We start from the raw sequence: 16,853 nt of genomic DNA, 5'->3' as shown, positions 1-16,853 counted from the left end.
GGTTCACTGAGCCAGGAAACTGTACAGGTGAGAATGACAAACCTGCTTCACCCCACTCAAGAGGGAGTTCAGTGGGCACTGACTTACACTGAGGATGGATGGAATCCTCAGTATTAAATGTTTACTAAGTCAGTGAAAAAGATGAAAGAGAGCCGATTATGTTCAAGCACAAGAAGAAGTGAAGATTAGAGTCCTGCTTTTAAAGTACAGTGAAGGCCGGGCATGGTGGCTCATGCCTGTAATCCCAGCACTTCGGGGGGCCGAGGTGGGTGGATCACCTGAGGTCGGGAGTTCGAGAGCAGCCTGACCAACATGGAGAAACCCCATCTCTACTAAAATTACAAAAATTAGCCAGGCTTGGTGGCACATGCCTGTAATCACAGCCACTTGGGAGGCTGAGGCAGGAGAATTGCTTGAACCCCAGGAGGCAGAGGTTGTGGTAAGCTGAGATCATGCCATTGCACTCCAGCCTGGGCAACAAGAGCGAAACTCTGTCTCAAAAAAAAAAAAAATTAAAATTAAAAAATAAAGCGCAGTGAACTCACTCACGAATAAACATGTCCCAGAAAGTGCTAAGTCTGGATCAATCCGACTGGCAATCCCTCCCTCCTTGAGACAGAGTGAGTGAGGGGGTAGGAAGAGGAACATACTCTTCATCCTCAGCATCCCTCCCATGGAGAGGATGGGCAGAAGTCACCTAAACCTTGAAAGGATGCTGTGCTATGAAGAAATGGACATCAGCATGGCATCTCTTAGCAAAGCCAAGGGAAGGGTTGCTAATCCTGAAGACTACAAAAAACCAGCCAGGTGTATGAGAAAGCAGAGAGGAAGAAGCTAATAGGATTGAGGGGCAGCCTGTTCATTGCAGCTTTTGCCTCCTGGGAAGCCAACCTGTCTTTCAGGCACAGCTGTAAAGTGTGGGGGCAAAGTTGGGTCCATGAGAGAATTCAGAGACATAGCTAGAGGAGCAGATGCCAGAGGGGTCTGCAGATGAGGCAGTAGCTGAGGTGTGAGCCAAATGGGAGGCAAAGGACCAGAAAGAGGAGGCAGGAGATCACCAGAGAGCACAAAAGGGAGGTGGTGGGGACTCTCTCGACATAGGACATCTTCCCTTGCAGGTGGATTTCTACCTCCCCTGGAGGGCTCAGGCCAGGTTAGAATGGACAGCGTCCAAAGGATGCTTAATGAACTCTTCATTTTGATTTCTTTGTTCTATGAAGGCGTGTGCAACTGCATTAGTATGCTCAGCAAAAGGCCTCCTTTTGTTGTGGCAGGTGCTGCAGGAATTCAGAACAGCTGATGTTTCATAAAATCATGAGCCTGCAGAGAGCCCTGGGAGGTCAGAAAACCCAAGCCCCTGCCTCTCACATCTGTTCTATCAGTGGAATGGTGCTGCAGTTTTAAAATCATGTTTATTGTACTTCATCTTCTTATTTTAAGAGAGATACACTGGGTGCACTTTTGTTGGAGAAAAGGTGAAGCGAGCAGTAAAGCACAGAGAAGACGGGAAAAACAGTTTCTAATCTTACAGCCCAATGGCAGCCACTGTTAATATTTCAGCAAAGCCCCTGCTACACTTTCTCTCTCTCACCCATGGGGTATGGGTGTGGTATGTATGTGTGTGTGTGTTGTAAGTATATAAAAAGAAAGTGGGAATTTTTCTGTTATTCCAGAATTAACAAATGAAACTGTGAACAAAGAGGCATTAAGTGCTATACATTCTAAATAAAGCCAAACACCTTCCTTGAGTCTTTCCATGAGGGATATAATCCAGCAATCCTACTTCTGCATATGTATCTAAAGAAATCAAAATCAGTATCTTGAAAAGATACCAGTACTCCCATGTTCATTGCAGCATTATTCATAATAGCTGAGATATGAAAACTCTATGCCGACTGAGGGATGAATGGATAAAGAAATTGTGGTGTATACATGCAATGGACTATTTCTCAGTCTTAACAAAGAAGGAAATCCTGCCATCTGTGACAACACGTATGGAACTGTAGGAGATTATGCTAAGTGACATAAGTCAGGCATAGGAAGACAAATAATGCATTACCTCACTTAAACATGAAATTTAAAATAGCCAAATTCATAGAAGCAGAGAGTAGGATGATGTTGCCAAGGGCTGGTGCAGGGGCAGGCAGGAATGGGGAGACATTGGTCAAAGGGACAAAGTTTTGTTATTTAGGATAAATAAGTTCTGGATATCTAATGTAAAGCATAGTACCCATAGCTAAAAATACAATATTATATTTTTTTAATTTGCTAAGAGTGTAGGCTTACTTTAAGTGTTCTACCACCAAAAAAATAATTATTATTATAGTAAAAAGAACTAAAAGAAACTTTGAGAGGTGATGGATATGTCAGTCTTTTACCTTAGTGGCGGTGATGGTTTCACAGCTGTATATGTATCCTCAAACTCGTCAAGTTGTAAAAATTAAATATGTACAGCCTTTTACATGTCAATCATACCTCAACAAAGTGGTTTTCAAAAAGAAGTGGCTGAACTTCACTGCTACCTGCAGCCGTAATTCAGCAACACCACCAACCACCACCTTACATTCTGTAAAAGTAAACTGGAGAAAGGGGCCATCTATGATTGCTGGGTGGAAATGCTGGTCTAGAGCACATCTGAGAGCTAAACAGAGGGTCTTCCTAAATAATAATTCATAAAGATTGGGAACACTTTCAAGAAGGGAATGCTGATTTCTCATTCCCATTGAGCACCTGATTAGAATGTAGCCTCGTTGATTTGCTCTGTTCCTACTTAAGTAGGAAAACAGAGCCTCACTGAGAGAGCGGGGCAGAGGGAGACCATCCATGGGGCAGCCTGTTCCTTCAGTTGTCATGGCAGAGGCGGCCACCTTCTGGAGGTCAAGTGGACACTGAAGAAAAGACTCACACAAGCATGTGGGCTGCCTAGGAGGAGGACCCAAGCAGCAGGAGGCTGAGAATGAACCACAAGGAGGCATCTGAGAGAGGGTTGGGATCTGGAGTTACATCTTCTTTCTGCAGTTGGGAGGGGGCTCAGAAAAATGACCAAGCACTGACCATGAGGGAGCCACAGAGATGGAAACCTACCAGAGAGGGCTGTAAGGACCTTCAGTGTGAGCCAGAGAAAGAAAACCACTAATAGAGTGCACTGCGCCTGCCATGAGTTAAATAAGCAATGCCTGTCCTTGGCCTCTTTCTCCTCCACTCACCCACACACTGCAGCACCTATCTCTATATGAGGGGGCGAGGAGGACTGTTCCCAGAGAAAGGATACAGGAGGAAGGGTAAAGAGCAGATAAGGTCGCTCCCAACCACCTCCCCCAAGCCTCAAGCCCAGATGGCACTGGAGTGACAGGAAAAGATGAGACTGGTCTCTTAAGCCAGAAGAACTTGTGCAACCAAGGGGAATGGGAAATTATGAAATCTGCTACACTATGAATGAGAGATTTAATACAGCATTATTGGGAACATGGACTAGGGAAAAAATCGTTTGATGTTTGTAACTCAGCAAGTTTATATACTTCAATAAACCCAAAATACACACACATACACACACACACACACACCTGCATATATATATACAATTTTTAAAATCCAGTCAAAGTAAAATACAGCCAAAAGCTACTTTATTTTTTCACACCCTGCCTTTCTTCCTTGATCTTGTGATCCTCCCTTCCGTGAAATTAAAGAATTTAAACCTAAACCTGGTGGAACTTTATATTATTTTGAGCCTTGAGAGGAATGTGGCTATGTGGCCTGGGTCATGTGTAGCATACAGCTGCAACTTCTGCTTCTCCAATCATAGATTAACTCCCTTACTTATTCCTGTACTATAGAAGATTAGGAAAGACCAAAAGGCATGAGAGATAGGACGATTAGGAAAGACCAAAAGGCATGAGAGATAGGACCCCAGGAATCTATTACCCCTCCTTATGGAATGTTAAAGCAATCTACCTTGGAATGTAGGAAGCTGTAACCAATGAAATCACTGTAACATATGTATTGGTCTTATAAGAAAAATATTGCGACTGTTAAATTTCTCCATCTCTGCCTATGTAAGTGAAAGCCTTAATTTCCCTACTTTGGAACACTGACCCATTCTTTTCGAATCCGTGTTTCCTCCTGGGTTGCTACCCTGAGGTTTTGCACTTGAATAAACTCTGTACTTAATCATATCTTCTGAATCTCATTATTTAAGATTGATGCTTCTCAGCACTTGCATGAAATCTCATGCAATTTCCATCATTTCTCTATTCATTTTCACATATAAAAAAGTTCATACTCTCTCTCAACCAACTTAAAGCTCTTCTCCACTCCACAGTGCATACATGCCTTAGGCTGGGAACCTGAGTGAGGAAAGACATTGTGGTTTCAAGGCAGGTTTCTTCACTCTCACTTGCTTCTTCAATCCACATTGTCCCTCACTTTCTAACTGTTGTTTATAACTCTCTAAAGAGATTAAAAGGCATGTTGGCTTTGTAACATGTCAGCTTAGCTAAGCGGGAACTCAATTCCCACAGTTTCATCTCCATGAGGTTCCAGGTTGAAGAGGCTGTTAGAAAAATGTACACAAGATACAAAAGACCATAGTGAAGAAGCAGCACCTTCAAGTTTGGTGTAGGGTGCTAGACACTGGCAGCGCATGCATGTGGCAGCTCACTGATCTGGCAGCTTGTGTTGCTGGTATGGGGCAGCACCTAGGCTTACAGCTCCTACATTGCATTGCTGTGTGGGGCAGGACCTGGGCTTACAGCTCCTAGAGTGTGTTGCTACTTTGGGGCAGCTCCTGAGCTTGTAGCTCCTCCAGCTCTCCCTGGATCTCTTCCTTCAGCTTCTTCAAGCCCTGGGTCAGGTGTATGTGCAACTCCATGTGAAGAGTACCTGTTTCCCCATTAAGTTTGGAGGCAGTGGGAGACAGACAAATGCTTCAGCTTGTTTTGGTGGAATCCAGTACCTCTCACGGGTTTCCTTTGTTCTCCCAACTCCCTGTCCATCTCCCCGCTCAGCTGCTGGCTTGGGTAACCTATAGTGACTTCAGGCTCAACATCAGACACAGACCACCAGTCTTGCATGACATTCCCACCAGCTCCTATAACAGTGTAAAATCTAATTCCTGCTTATAGTGGTTCTGCTCCTCTGATTGAGCCCTAATTGATACTCAATTATAAAAAGCATCCAATAAAGATACTCTTTAAATTTATAAATATTTCTTGATAAAGAAGAACCAATTCCTGCTGCTTCAGTGCTTGCAGTAGCTGGTCATGCACAACAGTCTTTCAGGCCCTGCCTTCCTTTCCACTTACACATTATCTCATTTGGTCACTTCATCTCTCCAGGTAGCATCCTCTTAGAAAATTTTTACAGTGCAGCCTATAACTAGCTCCCTTCCATAAAGTTCATTCCTGGCATACCAGGAACACACATAAATCTTAGGCCAACTAAATTCTGCAACTATCGTAACTTCTCAACATAGTCCTCTATAAACATTTTCAATCCAAGATCAGGTACTGGTGCTTATGTTCCCCAAATACCAACAGAAACATATTAAGTTCTCCAGTTAGTTTTCTTTGGCAAATTGTTGTTTAGTAAATACATCTTCCCCACATGGTAGAGTTTATTTTTCCAGTCTCATTGATGTAGAGCAAGCCATCTGACTTGTTTTGGCTAATCAATTACGGAAAGAAGCAACATTGTGCCAATTCTGAGCCAAGATCTTAAGAGACACTACATCTTTCAGCTAATTCTTGTATTTATCCCACCATGTCCTGGGCAACCACTGGTTGCAGAAAAACAAGACACAGGGAACAGACTGAAACCCAATCTGCATCTAAGAACAAGCCTGACAAAACCACAGTCTGAACTAGAGCTGCCAAGAGGAGCTCAGCTTAGATCTTCCAACCTGCAGCCTGCCTGCAACTTCATGAAAATGTTTATTTTAATAACAATAAGATTATGAGATTGTTACACAGCATTATTATGGTGATAGCTGACTGGGACACTTTGCTTATACTGAAGTGAGAAGGAAGTATTTGCCTCCAGTAATTCTCCCCAGATCATTTTCCCAGATATCCAATCTCCTATCAATTCTCAGCATCCTTTATATTGAGGTGGGTGATGAGCTGATGCTGAGACAACCGGCTCTGTGATGTCTTCCTTGCAAATGCTTAATTGATGGCTTAGCACATCATTTTAGAAAATGAGAAGATTTGGGCACTTATTGTTTAGTTTGGGCACTGGAGTCAAATCTGAGATGATAGAATAAGTTATGTTTACTATTCTCCTTCACACATACAAAATTTGGATTATACTATATATATAGATCTACAATCTGACTGCTTTCACTTAAAAATAGATTGCAACATTTTTCCATGACACTCAATTTTCTTCTAGGCCTTCCATTTTCTCTTTCTTTGAAAAACTATTAGAGAATAAATGAGAATATCAAGTGGAGTAAGAATGGCAGAATTATGCACTTGGGCCCTTCCCACCTGCATTTGTAGGGTTTTCCCTGGGCATTCTGAGTGTTTATGTAAACCGAGAGAACCTCAGTGTTACCCACTTGTAACTGAGGTTCTCTCGGTTTACATAAGCACTCAGAATTCCCAGGGAAATATGAGGCTGTGACACTTGTTTCTTTTGTTTCCCCATTTGGTTAAGACTAGGTACAAACACATAGTCAATGATGATAAATTAATTAAGTTATACTGAATTAAATGGAAATAAAATGTACTGAATCGAACTGTAAAGAAAACAAAAAAAGAGGTGTAATATTAGTCTACACTAAATCCAGCATGAAGAGTCTCCCAAAACAAAATGTGGCAGGTGTTTTTAAAGATTTATTTTTACTCTCAATAAATTTGGAAAAGCAGTAAAGAAAAACATTCTCCAAATGTTTAGAGGTTTCTCTCTTCATCCCACACCAGGTCTTTAGATCTTTAAAGGGAAAAAAAAAGTTTATGGCAAATAATTTATTTTGCTAAAAGAATAAAGTTCATTTACATCTACAAAGGGCATTATAGATGAAATTGCAATATTTCCATGTTCCCAAAATTTTTACTCTTTTTTTCACTCTACCACTACTCCCAAAGAAAACACTATTGCCTTGAAAGTTTTTCAAAATATCCTATCACCCTACCTTTGTCCTTGGTCATTTCCAACCATGCAGAGCTTTTCATGTCAGGACTATCAACATGAAAATTCATGGCTATTCTCAAAAGATGTTTTTCTAAGCCTACATATTCACTGTAAAGCATCCCAGAATCCTCTAGAGTGAATGTTAATAAGCACAATAGAGTTGGAATTGATGGTCTTGAACTCTTACCTTTCTACACTGATCTTCAGGAACTGTAATGTGAAAAGCACAAAGCTTCCCTCAACAGCTACTATACAACCATGGTAGTGTTAATAATAACAACTATCAATCAATTATACAAGCTAGACATGATTCCATCATTTATCTCTTATGACCAACCGCACTCTGTGAAAAAGACTCTTAACATCTGAACCATATAGATGAGCAAAGGGAGGGTTTAACGACTTGCCTAAGAGAGCAAAGACAGTAACTGATGGAGCCAACAATGATATTCTTGCTTCTGACTCCAAAAGCCACACTCAAGTTTTGTGCCTGAAACCCTATCTCTCTTTGAGAGAGAATAAGAATAATATTAGCTATCATTTATTAAGCCTTTCTGATTAGGCCCTACCTTACTTGTTGCTTATAGATATACTCAATTTGAACTTATTCCACATTAGCATCCAAAAAATGCCACATCATTTATTAGTCAAAATCGAGTAAAGTTCATCTGTGAGCCCACAGTGGGAAGAATGGCAGGAAGCCCAGTGGATGTCATTAGTGAGGGGCTCCTCCTTCTCTCTATGCTTAAATAAGCACACCATCATAGTTCCTGGCCCAGAACATTTGGGAATGGGCCCTGTAGACATCACCTTGTCTATGTTACTTCTAAATTGTACTGCCCAGGGTCTGGCCTCTGTGGGTTTGTAACTGGCCACACCCTATCCAGGGTAATACATGTCAACAGTGCCCAGGCCTCTGCCATTTTCAGAAACTCCAAACCCCTTTTATCTTCCACGGCAGATAAATATCCAGCATCAGTGTATATGCTAGTGTTAGGAAACCAATCTCCTGGGGTTAGAGCTGAAGAACTAACACCTTCTACCATAAAGGCCTGAAAGAGCTACTTTAGGAATTTGAACACACCAAGGGAATCTTCCATCCACCATGAAAAGAAAAAATAAAAAATACATAGGTGTAAAGGAACTACATTATGCCATACACTTTGCCATGTCCTGCTCTACTTTGCCTACAAAACTGCAAGGTAAAGATTATTATAATTGGTTTTTAAGATGAGTAAACAAAAGATTAGAGAATTAAAAAAAAAAAAAAAGTCCCTAAATCATACAGCTATTTCACTCTTTGCAGACAGCCTGAGGAAAACTTGTAGCTAATCTTAATAATAATTACCATTTCTTGGGCTCTTAGTCTACACTAAGGCAGTATACTAAGCACTTTATATCCATTAGTTTCCATAACAATTCTATAACTTACTTCATTATCTCCACCTAAGAATGAGAACCACTGGAGCTCAGAGAAGCTAAGTCCTTTGCCCAAGGCCACACATCTGGGAATGAGGGAGTCCAGATGTGAGCCTCTATGTTAGAAGTCAAAGTCGGATTCTTAACCCCAGCACAGCACAGCCTCCCCTCAAGGCTTTCAAGGGGAAGTGTGGCCCCAAAAGGACTGGGACTGTAGGGGAGATAGGTGGATAGAGCAGGCAGGGAGAAAAGTGGAAAATACCAGCTAGTATTCCTGGTGCTCCTGCACCTTACCACTGGAGCCCAGGGTACTCATTTTACAGGAATGACTCACAGGACAAAAGAGCAGAGGCCTTGCTTACTTTGTTTTGCAAACCATACCCTGTAGAATGAGAATAATTATTAGTCATCTGCAGGCCTTGTGATGCTGGTAGCTTAGTCATTGAATAACTATTATAGATCACACATTCCTATTCCTTTGGATAGAGTCTCAAGCCACCTACACAATCCTTAAACAACTTCTCAAAGTCCCTTGAGCTGGGGGTGGCGGCAGACACATTCTCCAGAAGCTATGCATTCTTCCTACTGAGAGATGGACACCTTGTGGCCAGTAGCATAATGAGAAGTCTTTCAGCAGAATGAATAGGCATCCCTCTCCTGCTTTCAATGACCCGCACACTCTTCAAATTGTCCTTCCAGCAAGACAAGATACTCCAAGCAGTTTTAAGTCTTCCTTGGGGGCATAGGAGTTTCGTGTCAACTAGGTTGGGTTTACATTTATGAGAGATGCTGCCTCATGTGAATGAGATAGGAAAAGAAAATACAGCAGGCATGTGAGTGGGTAAAGGTACCAAATTCTAATAAAAATGGTATGAACGCATATGTGCATGCCCATACGCGCACACACACACACACATACCACTTAATACCTTAATGAAAAGAGTCACAGCAATCTGGTGAATAACTTATTTATTTTGTTTTCCATTTTGAATTCTAAGAGTGGAGCTACTGAGATGACTAAAACACTTGCTGTCCTTAAAGAACTCAAAGCTTAGTGGGAAGACAGAAACAACATTAATACAATAAAACCAAAGAGGTTATTATGAAAGCTCAGAGGAGAAACATCCAAATCAAATGGAGTTGAAGGTTAGGCAGAGGATGAGAAAGATTTCCTTGAGGCGATGAGAGCAAAGCTGAGCATTTTTTAACACACACCTGTCCAAAGTAGAAACTGTTAATGCAGTACCCTGGCAATCTAGATGAGCTGGCCCCATGATTGAGGATATCATTCACATATATTATAGCAGTAAAGATGCTTTGAGATTTAAATAATTGAAAGCTTAATATCAACTCATTTAAACAATGAGGAATAATTCTGCCACATAACAAGAAGTGCAGGGAGGCTTCAGATGTAATTTATCAACTCAAAGACATCATTTGAAACTGAGTTTTTTCCCCCATTATTCTACTACAAAATCCCAACAGATTTTCCTAACTGTCTTCTGGATAACAAGGTTGCTGCTGCAGTTCCAGGCACTATGTGCAGACACAAAAATATTCAGCAAAAGAAGATATCTTTTCCATGTAACAATTTTTTATGAACAAAAGTATTCCCAAAAGCTTCCCAGCAGGTTTCCCCTCATATCCTATTGGTCATAACTAGGATACTATGATTGGATTACTAAGAAGTGAATAGAGGGAGGCTGTGATCTCCCCAGTAAAGGCTTGGAAAGCATGAAGAGGGAGAAATATTTGTTGAGTAGGTAGATACATTTTTTGGTACATTGGGAGTAGGGTATGTGGGAAAATAAACCTATCAAACATGGTGCAAACCAAACTCTTCCCATTGGAAATTCTGATGGAACACTGTCTCTGAATTGATTGACTTATTTGAGGGAGTGTGCCGTACTCCTGTAAATGGGGCCGTATCAAATGCTAAGAATTCCAGCTCTAAGCAGATAGAGCCAGAGGACTAGTCTTGGTACCATAGAACTTTTATGCTAGAAATGACCAAGAGGTGATGATTTTAGAGATCTGAAAACTGCTCTGCCATTTACTCAATACATGCTTTGTCCTGGCCTTTGCTGCCTGCTCTAAAATGCTTTGCCCATCTGCAGCTTTGGGCCAAGACTGGATGCTTTTCTGAGGGTCCTTCCAGCTCTGAAAGTCATGAATCATCATGATACGTGATGCAGAAAGTCTGATTCATCATGATACGTGACGCAGGTTACTAATATTCCTCATCACCAGCACTATATTTCATATTGTTTTTAGCGATCTCACTAGAATGAAGATTCTTGAGTCAGCCTAGCAGATGACCAGACAAATTGTTGGTACTCTAAAACAAAAACAAAACAAAACATTTAAATTGGTTTTATGACAGAAGAGCTGAAAAGTACATGTGATCTTTCATTTAGTAGCAGCACTCCTGGAAAATCATCTTATATAAATTATTTGAATTTCTAGAAAATCTTGAAGCACATTTTCATCAAAATGTTATGGATCAGGTGTAAAAGTACAAAACAACTAAATATACAACTCTAAAGTTTTGTTTATATTAAGTGGTATATTCAATGAGTGGATTATAATCATGAAATGTAAGTTTTAGAGACCTTATAGCATGTAAAAAAGAAGTTATATGTTACAATAGTAAGTGAAAAGTGGTACTAAGTTTTATTTACAATATACTGATAATTATGTAAATCAAACAACCCAAGCATTTAGAAGGGAAGAAAAAAAAAAGACTTAAAGGAAAGACACAAAATGGTGCATAGTAGCTGCACTGAGAAATAACTCAAGGGTCAATTTTTTTCTTTCTATTTTTTTTGACACTCCCAAAATATTCATAATGAGTATGCACTGGTTTTATAATGGAGAAACACAATAAAAATCACTGATGGATTATTTGATTATCTTTATTAACTCAGTCTTACCTATAATTAATCTATATTACTGTTTTTGACAGGAATAAATCCAGGTGTTTAAGAATGAATTTCATTGGCAGAGCTTGATATTCCAAACCTTGCTTCATGTTATCAAGCTTTCCTCCCAGTCCAAACTTCTCTCTTACTACGGTTCAAATGACAATGCACAAAACTCTTTGCAGAACCTGATCTGTCCCTCCCATCTCCCGATCACCACTCCCTGCTTTTGTTATACCAATAATTCTTCCCAAGGTGCCCTTTCTTCTTTATTCCACTTCTCTCTACTAGCCAATATCGGAAAGCTCAGCTCAAACACTGAATACCTTCCTGAATGATCTTAGGCAAATTATTTCATTTCTCAGAGTTTCCACTTCTACATTTCTATAAAATGGAAATGATTTTTAAATTGCTTTTTCTCATTACTACTACACAAAAGTTACTGTACCTGGCACACAGTAGGAACACACACAAAAATAGAAAGGGCAGCTTTTCCTCTGAATCCCTCTAACCCCAATTTATAGCTGTCTCAGTGCCTGGCACTATAGAAATAACTTAATTCATGTTTATTGGATGAAAAAAATGCCACTAGTGCTGCTACCAGGCCCTGACAGATACGGACCTGTGGCTGTGTGATTTTAGATGACTTATCTACATAAGAAAGCACAAAGTAAGAAAGTAGTCTAAAAGAGAGCTTCCTTCCCACATAGAGAAAGAGCTTTATTGACTTTGATCAGAAACGGGCTCTGGAAAACCGCCTGCAGGCATCGCTGTAAGTATTCGCCTACAAAGCAAAGAATATCAGAAAATAAGATGGAAAAATTTCTCATCCTTTTCCTCCCCACCCCCACACAAGGCCCCTATCTCAAAAGGAGGATTTGGTTGTGTTTTTAAATGGACTTTTGCACTTTTTCAAAAGTCAGCTAGATGCCAATGCATCCCCACAGCTGAATAAGCACCATTAGGATGAAAGATGCATCCTGGGGGTAGCATAAACTGTGATCCAGCTGCCCCTCCAGCTTGTGCAACTTCTCTTGTTTGATGAGAACAGGGAGGGAGTGGAGTGTCCTGTAGGCTATGTCATGCAGGGTTAGCAGCCTCGAAGTTCATTTTGAAAGGAGAGCCACGATGCTTGGAGACATTACTGAATTTCAGCTTGTCCACTCAGAAATGCCATTGGTATAGAATGGTGAAGGTGCTTCCATTCTGCTCTTCTAGAGAAACCAACCCTATTCACAGGCAAGCAAAGTAATCCTCTTTCTTCAATCTGCAAAAGTTTGAAGCAGCCCTTTAGCATAATCACTCTTAAAACAAATAAAAATAGAATACTGTACAAGCCATATCATCTTGTTGGTAGAGGGTTCTAAGGGAGGAGTATTTAATGGGACAGTGAGTTTAGGAAAGAGCAGTTTCTTTTGGTTCTGTGAAAAGAAGTGTGCTGAGAAATGTTATTCCAAATCCATTAAATTATTCATTCATCCATTCATTCAACAAAAATTCAAGGATGAACTACTTTTCATTTGCCTTTTTATTTATTCATTCAATAAACATTTACTGAGCACAGAATGGATATACCATGCACTTTCCTGTGTGTTATGAAGAATATAAACAGTTAATGCTTACATTGTTGAGTGATTATGCTATGCCAGTAATTGTCTAAGATCACACAGCTGGTTAGTAGTACAGCCCAGAGTGTATCCAGGAGCCTGACCCCAGGCTCCATGTCTTTGACCTCCTGCTATATTGCCTCTCAAAGATGCAAAACATCCAGATGTTAAGATGCAAGTCCAGGCCTCAAGGAGCTTACACTTTAGGAGTGCTGAGGCATGTAAGTGCCTTAACAGAGGTTCAGGAAAAAGTATCAGGGACATTCAGGGAAAGAAGAAATGATTTTTTCTTTGCTGAGAAAGAAACTCCTTGGAAATGGTAGGATTTGAGATGATTCATGATAGACAAATAGAATTGAACAAGCATCGATGGGCAAAAAGGCATTCTAAGCTAAGAAAACTGTATCAGTAACCCACAAATGAAAGAAAGCAGAAGTTGTGAAAGAGAGCAACTAGTTTAGTTTGATTGGAGCATTAACGTATATAAAGAGTGATAGTGGGGAAAATGCCGGACCAGGAAGTTGAGACAAGTATGTATGTGATACTAATTTTTTCTGAGTACCTTCACAGGTAACATTTACTCTGCTAAAATACATTCTCCAAGCAGGTGCTGACACTTGATGAGGGTATTTGCTTCACTATAATGAGTGACAAAGCATTACTCTAAAAAGCCCATTTAAAAATTACCATCTTAAATATGGGCTAATAGACTCAAGCAACACAGTCGTTCTGGAGTCTAAGTCCTTCTGTTTATCTTGAGAAACTGTTGGGATAATAACAGCTCTGAAAGTCTGGACAAGAAATTTGAGAAAAGGCTCTTCTTTCAGGGAAGGTTTGCCTCTAGGGTCTGACAAAGAAGTGCCTATTGGGTTCATTTCCAGAGCAGAGAATAATAATAGTGCTGTATTCACAGTGTGTCTCCAGTCCACTGTATTCTTCCTTTGTGCCCATGGGACAACACTCTGAGACCTATTTGACCCTCCTGGAGCCTCTGTGTGGGGGAGGTAAGACACTGCTCAGCAGATTCTTGTTTTATGTATCACCATACGTGAGAGAACTAGCCTTCGAGTTAACTCACCATGGATTAGTCCCCAAAAGGCACTATGTTACTCAATCTGTGCTCCCACTTTAAGGGAGAGAAGGGACTTTCAATGGGAAGAGGGTGCACACTCAGGTATATGGTCAATAATTGATGTTCAGACTGTGTAAGAGAAGAGTAAGAAGTGGGAATGGAGATGGCAAAAAGTTGTGTTCAGGTGTTTCAGATATGTTCATATGCAAAGAAAGACACTGTGACTCCAAAGAAAAGAATTCAAACAAATAGGTAGACTGAAATCCATATGAATTATGTGCTAGGCATTGTGATAAATAATTACATGTGTGATGTTCTCTAATTCTCACAAAATCTCCACAGTATTATGTGCATTACCATTCTCATTTTTCAGCTAAAAATCTCTATTATTCAGGGTTCTCAGAAAGACTGAGAAACTCACTTAAGGTTTCACAGCTAACAACAAGTGATGGGTTGGAACTCAAACCCATATCAGCCTAACTATCTTTTAGCTCCCCAGGCCACACCTTCACTATAGTAGGCCTTATGCTCTTTTCTGTTATTTACCTTAGAGAACAGATAGGGAGGAACTAAGGGGGAACAAATATAGCTCAATATAAGTTAACTCTGTCACACTTCACTGAATGACCTTGGGCAGAAATATGTCCACTTTCAGACCTCAAAATCCCCTCTGAAAAAATTGAGTAGTACAAATGATCCCATTATACTGCTTCTGGTATAGTTCTTCATGATCTCTAAGACTCTATTAGATAAATAGAGACTCCTCAGTAGCTCTTTACAATCTATGAGAGTCCACTGGAAGAAACAGAAACCTTTCTACAAGGCATTCATGCACCTTCATGATCCAGCTCCTGCCCATCTCTCCTCCATCACCTTCCACCCACTCAAACTCACATTCACTCTTCCAGCTCCACCAAACCACGGGCTAGTCTCTAAAGGGAAGGCCACACCTCTGAGCCTTCACGCATCTTATTCTCTGCACTTAGAAAAAAGAAATAGGTGGCTGGCCTTACTGTAAGCTGCTATTCTTAAACATATTTCGATATCTATTTGGCATCAGTGAAGAGAAAATGCTTTTCTGTTCACTTAAATGTTAAGTACATACATTCTTTCTTAGGTCAGTAAATAATGTATCAACTACTATGTCACTTTCTTATTTAAGCTCCTTTGAAACACACCACTCCTATAAGTGTATCAGTGACCAAGGAGAATGTACACAACATCACAGAGATGATGGAGGAGGGCATTTATGTCACATGGAACATCGCATGTCATAGAAAATAGCTCCATTCCACAAGTCTCTCCTTGAAGGCATATTTTCTGGGCCAGAGCAATGCTGGGCCTTCTCCCAACTCTTCCCCAGCTCCCGTTCCCACTACGGCAGCCCTCTTGGATCTGTCTCTGCCTCTTCAATGCAGATTAATGAAGTCTGTCTGTTCTTCTACCCCAAATGTGCTTACCTCCCACTTCTTTTTTTTTTTTTTTTTTTTTTTTTTTTTATTTTTATTTATTTATTTTTTTTAAGTTACATATGTATACATGTGCCATGCTGGTGCGCTGCACCCACCAACTCGTCATCTCGCATTAGGTATATCTCCCAATGCTATCCCTCCCCCCTCCCCCCACCCCACAACAGTCCCCAGAGTGTGATGTTCCCCTTCCTGTGTCCATGTGTTCTCATTGTTCAATTCCCACCTATGAGTGAGAATATGCGGTGTTTGGTTTTTTGTTCTTGCGATAGTTTACTGAGAATGATGATTTCCAATTTCATCCATGTCCCTACAAAGGACATGAACTCATCATTTTTTATGGCTGCATAGTATTCCATGGTGTATATGTGCCACATTTTCTTAATACTGTTTCAAGGGTCAAAAGCCACACAGCATATTAAGGATGAAGACTGAGTTTTGACTAGAAAACAGAACTTCTGTTTATAATATAGTAAATGCAAAATAAGGGTTTTATTATATTCATCAAATAAGAGGGAAAGCAAGGTGCATTCCTCCAAGCACAACAGGAACCACAGGTAGAATCCTAGGCCAACCGGAACCTCATTCCAGTTTGCTTTAGAGATATTTTGTGCCCCTCACAGGGTAGAACCTCAGTTAACTCCCAGCTGACACGTATTTTTATCCAGACTTGCACCTGGCAAACTCCTGCTCTCACCGCAAGATTTAGCAGAATGAGGCACCACCTCTCTGTGAAACCTGTCCTGACACCATCCAGTTCCTAACTAAGCCTCTCTTCAGTGTTCTCCAATTTTCATGTGGACTTCAGTATGTCAAAAGACAAATGTCAGCTGAATTAAATGTAAAGGATTTTAATTGAGCAATGAATGATTCACGAATCAGGCAGCCTTCCGAGCAGGAGTAGGCTCAGAGACTCCAATGCAGCCACGTGGTGGAAGATTTATGGACAGAAAAAGGAAAGTGACTGCAGAAAATGGAAGTAAGGTACAGATACGGCTAGACTGGTTGCAGCTCACCATTTGCCTTATTTGAACATGGTTGCAACCGTTGGCTACATTTGATTGGCCAAAACTCGGTGATTGGCACAAGCATAGGCTACCATCTGTTGCTATAGTTCATGATGTACAGAGAAAACCTTGGGCTGAACTTAAAATATGTAAGAAGGCAGCTTCAGGCTAAACTGGATTTAACAAGTACTATGATTATTTTATGGCATCTACCAATAATGAGGCAT

The sequence above is a fragment of the Pongo abelii genome, chromosome 3 (genome assembly GCF_028885655.2).
Source record: "Pongo abelii isolate AG06213 chromosome 3, NHGRI_mPonAbe1-v2.0_pri, whole genome shotgun sequence".
Taxonomy (NCBI): domain Eukaryota; kingdom Metazoa; phylum Chordata; class Mammalia; order Primates; family Hominidae; genus Pongo; species Pongo abelii.
This window is presented reverse-complemented; position numbering follows the sequence as displayed.